General features: G+C 35.3%; 1 long non-coding RNA gene across 2 annotated transcripts; it reads right to left on the bottom strand.

Annotated features, from left to right (window-relative positions):
* Positions 1-423: 423 nt before the first annotated feature.
* LOC308684521 lies at positions 424-3,638 on the bottom strand. 2 transcript variants are annotated; one of them, XR_014029374.1, is made up of 6 exons: positions 3,505-3,638; positions 3,259-3,323; positions 2,932-2,987; positions 2,499-2,579; positions 1,952-2,062; positions 424-1,404 (listed from the first exon to the last, which is right to left on the bottom strand). It is a non-coding gene; the product is annotated as an uncharacterized lncRNA (long non-coding RNA). The 2 variants fall into 2 exon arrangements; XR_014029375.1 differs by having other exon boundaries at positions 2,499-2,539.
* Positions 3,639-5,320: the final 1,682 nt, after the last annotated feature.

Here is a 5,320-nt window from a genome sequence, read left to right as displayed (position 1 = left end):
TTCCCAAGAACGTTCCCTATTGGTTAGCCAGGAAAGTTTTCTTTACGTTAATAGAACGTTCCCTATAGGTTAGGGGAACGTTCCCGGAACGTTCCCGAAAGGTTCCCAGAACGTTCCCGAAAGGTTCCCACAAGGTTCTCGTAACGTTCCCGGAAGGTTAGGGGAACGTTCCCGGAACGTTGCCGAAAGGTTCCCGGAACGTTCCCGGAACGTTCTCCTAACGTCTACACATCCTGATATGCCTGTACACAAATTGTAGGTCTACAAACAACATATTCTACATTGTTTATTGTTCAAACACTTAAGAATCCTATGAATATATTATTACAATAAATTGAATTTACAGAAACTATCACTAATAAGTAAATCAATCAGTTTGTATTAAATAAATAAATCAGCACACAATCCATGTTTTTGTTTATTCATTGTTTAATTATCAACCTAAAATAAGTCATTAAAAACAGCGTTAGCAAAATGTATTCAGGAACAGTAATTTACATTTAATATTTCAAACATGAAAATATTTCAAATAAAACTGCACAAACATTTTAATTAAAACGATCTTTTTGCAAACTGTAGCCTATAACTTTGGCTATAAAGTTGAAAAAGTATTCATTTATATACAATATACATGAATGTGCCAATCTTCACTCCGCTCAAAACATTTAAACTCCCAACACCATCTGCAAATTTAACAAGAAAATAAAAAGACAACGCGTTACATGGACACACAATCCCATGCCAAAATTCAAGCCCTGTAATGGCATTAATATTCATCTGGAGCAAATGAAAAGAGTGAGGTGGGATTGTGGATCACAATTGGGATCACAAGCTGTAGGAGATATGAGCACGAGCGCTGCTGGTATCATGTATTTATTCAGATATTTCAGCATCAATGTGTATAGAAAAATTTATATATTTCAAAACAATACATTGCATTTATTTATATTGCACTATTTATTATTTCAGACTACAAATCAAAAAAGGAATGTTTTATATAGGGGTAAGGATACCCATATTAAGCCTCTCTCTCTGAAGTCAAATAAAAAACAGAGAAAATAATATTTAAGTCTAGTGAACTCTGACCTGCGAATTCGCTCTACCTTTTATGTATAAGTCTCACCTCCAATGAAGAATTTGAAAACCTGTAACTGCTGTGTTGTTTATGAGAAAGAAAGTGAAAAAAAGTTTGAAACTGCTATCAATTTTTTTTTTTTAATCTCTGTGACTTTACACCTACAAATTCCACTGTCACAGGTGCTCAGTTTTGCTATAATGAAACCCTCACAGAACATGGTAATAATCAGCCATCCATGCAAAAGCAAAGGTCGGTGTAGTTTACAGGTGCATCTGTCCAGGCCAACATCTGATGCCTTGATGCCTTCCGCTGGGATCCCAGAAAACCTGAAATAAAAAAATAGTACAGTTCAAAATCTATCATACATACATCTCATCTGGTATCACAAATTATCATTCCAGGTTCACTTTAAGATATGCTCAATATTAGTGCTGCACAATATTGAAAAATTTAGAGTTTATTTAGAGATATCAGCCGTATGGTTTAGTGCATGCGCTAACGGCTCCAGGTTTGTATCTGGTAAATTACCCCACTAATAATGCCCAGAATGGTACCAAACTACTACAGTAGTACAAATAGGTTCTGTACTCATTAAACGAGGCATTGGAAAGTTTGTAAGTACATCAGGAGTTTATTTAAATAACACTTGCCTGACGGCGAATGCTACTGCTGATGTTGACGTCACTTTATGAGTACAGAACCTATTTGTACTACTCATTTTCCCCGACATAGAGCAGACCGGCACACAACAAAAACTGCTGTTCGGATGTTCCCTTTTCTGATATTTTAGCCTTCGTGACATTTTAATTAAAACAGAAGTAAGAATTTTAGTGTAATAAGCAAAAATTAACAGTAAACTCAGAGATCACCTACCGCTGCAGATGTGTACGGAAGTGAAAAGCGGAAATGCTTAGACCTCTTTCCGGTTCAACCGCTGGGCGCTCCGCATAACCTCTATTGGGGGGATTTTGTAGAGGAGTGAACCTGCATAGAAAATTACAATAGATAACAAGCATAGATAAATACAATAGAAGAAAAACACAGTTGAAATAAGCAGTGCATTATGTTTTTCAGTTAAATCTAACTTATCAGGTACAGAAATTGATTTATCAAAATGTAAAATAAGTCTTCAGTGTAAAAATAAAATAACTATAAAATTAATGTATCTTTGCTAAAGCTACAAGTCATTCTCTCTTTTGATGTTTGATCACCATTGGCGACACAAACAGCTGCGGGTACATTAGGCTGCTGTCCCTTTAAGACAAATGCGCAGAACTAATATAAATGACACGCATCCGTTTTCTTTCTGTTTAAAACACAAGACAAGAGGAAACTCGCCATTTTGACTTCATTTTGCGTGCACGTGTCTGTTTAAGCTAAAAAAAAAAAGTGAAAGAGAACTGAATTCGGCTAAACTCACCTTCTTCATCTACTGACTGTGGATGGCATCAAGGTCTTGTCCTGAAGAATACAGGGCCAAACAATAGGGATTTTATCTCATCTGGTAACAAGAGCAAAGCCATAACTTTAAGAACTCTAATGATATATTTACCCCCTGATATTGCATTGGGGATATCAATTCAAACATTTTTAAAGGCTAAGAGTATGAGCCACAGCTGCCCAAGATATCTAGGGGTTGCAAATTAGTCATGGCTATAAACCTGTATGCATGGCATCTACTTTGTATTTTTTATAAAGCAATGTTCTATGCATTTGTCCCTGTCAAATAAACATTAAATAAATAAATCTGTGAAAAATAACTGCCTAAAGTTGTCGACCCCCTGAACCGCATTTAAAAGTACAAAGAATTTCAGTATTGATCAATAAAAAAAAATAAAAAAATACATAAATACCTTTGAGTTGGACAGTATGTTGTCAGTCTCATTGGCCAACATAATTCAAAACAGACCTAAAGAAATAAAATAAAATATAGTAATCATCAGGATATCATGTTATCATAATAGTTAAATGAATTATTATAACTATGACCATTATAATATTGTATTAGTCGCCTATTATTTAGCTGATTATTTAGCTTACAGGCTTCTCAAGGACAATCTCACTGAAAAAACTTGGGGTTAATGATTTTAAAATGTGAGACTTATTTCAAAAGCATAAATCTTACAGACCCCAAACCTTTGGACAGCAGTGCACTGCATGTTTGAGGTGGTTTTGCTTACTAGTCATATGGTTCATAGAGATTTTCTTGGACAGGGAGTGCAGCAGGCCATCACAGCATGATGATCTAGGAACATAACATGCTGTTTGTCACAGAGCCAAAAATATTACATGTGATAGGTTTATTACAAGGAACCAAGCTAGAACAGAGGTGAAATGCAGAAAAGATAAATATATACAAATCTTAAGATAATATATTGTGAAATAAATGCATATGGAATTATCATCATGATTAAACAATAACTCACCCCTTGTTGTAGAGTTTTATTTTTTCTCTCGCTATTCTGAAATCACATTTTAGCAATATTGGTAAGTAACGTCACTGATTAAGTTAACAATACAGTGCATTCTTTTTGGTTAGCCTAAATAAATTAGCTTACTTCCCATTGACAAATTACCAGCAAAACTATCAAAAACTGTTATCTACACTAAATATGTGTTTAAAAACCCAAACTTTCATAAATAAGACCTCAACTTAACGTAACTTAGGCCTAACGTTGTCTTTTGAAACCGGTTAGCTAGCGTAGATGCTAACGGACTTTTTCAAAGACATAAAATCATTTCTTTAAAATAAATATTTAACAGAAGCGTGTCAATTACACGTAAGAAATGTGTCAGGGGCGTTTGTGTGTATTATTTGTGAGATTTTGTTGTCTAAACTTACCTGAAAGCAGTGAAACCAACAGCGAGAGACGGGAGTTTTGTTGTTTGTCAGTTGTCGATGACGTTTCCATCTGCTCTCGAGCAGCGCACGTGCTCCAGTGTTTGATCACGCGCATGCGCATTAAAACACTTCAAAGTCATGCAGCATTTAAATAAACATATAGAATTAAAATATAACATAATTTAAAATATCATTAATAAAAAGTTATTGCGAATAGATCTGAACGTTGTTGGTTATCTTATAACCTTAGGGGACCGTACTGACGACGTTGTCAGTTGGTAATCTGCCTGTTAATAGTAGGCTAAGTGATATTAAAATAATAACCTGCAGAGAACGTTCCCAGAACGTTCTCTTTAGGTTATACAAATAAAACCTAAAACCTGCAAGGAAACGTTCTGGGAAGGTTCTCTTTAGGTTATAAAAATTAAACCTAAAAATAACCTGCAGGGAACGTTCTGGGAAGGTTCTCTTTAGGTTATTAAATAACAACCTGCAGGGAACGTTCCCAGAACGTTCTCTTTAGGTTATAAATTTAAACCTAAAAATAACCTACAGGGAACGTTCTGGGAACGTTCCCTTAAAGTTATAAAAATAGATCCTAAAAATAACCTACAGGGAATGTTCCCAGAACGTTCTCTTTAGGTTATAAATTTAAACCTAAAAATAACCTACAGGGAACGTTCTGGGAAGGTTCTCTTTAGGTTATAAAAATTAAACCTAAAAATAACCTGCAGGGAACGTTCTGGGAAGGTTCTCTTTAGGTTATTAAATAACAACCTGCAGGGAACGTTCCCAGAACGTTCTCTTTAGGTTATAAATTTAAACCTAAAAATAACCTACAGGGAACGTTCTGGGAACGTTCCCTTAAAGTTATAAAAATAGATCCTAAAAATAACCTACAGGGAATGTTCCCAGAACGTTCTCTTTAGGTTATAAATTTAAACCTAAAAATAACCTACAGGGAACGTTCTGGGAACGTTCCCTTAAAGTTATAAAAATATATCCAAAAAATAACCTACAGGGAATGTTCCCAGAACGTTCTCTTTAGGTTATAAATTTAAACCTAAAAATAACCTACAGGGAACGTTCTGGGAACGTTCCCTTAATGTTATAAACAAAGATCCTAAAAATAACCTACAGGGAACGTTCCCAGAACGTTCTTGTTTGGTTCCCAAAAAAATAACCAAATGGGAACCAAACGGGAACGTTAGGGGAACGTTCTGTGTTTGCTGGGAATAAGAGCTGTAGTTTTAATAAATATTATTATAATATTATTTACTAAAAGTGCATGTCACGTGATTTGGGTGATCGATCACGCTCGGGAGTTTACATACGCACTTCAGGATGGCAACTCCACGCCACGTGATTGAAGACCCTGCGGTCACAACCACGGACTGATA

Source organism: Scardinius erythrophthalmus, assembly GCF_964197995.2.
Source record: "Scardinius erythrophthalmus genome assembly, chromosome: 24".
In the NCBI taxonomy this organism is placed as follows: domain Eukaryota; kingdom Metazoa; phylum Chordata; class Actinopteri; order Cypriniformes; family Leuciscidae; genus Scardinius; species Scardinius erythrophthalmus.
This window is presented reverse-complemented; position numbering and strand designations above follow the sequence as displayed.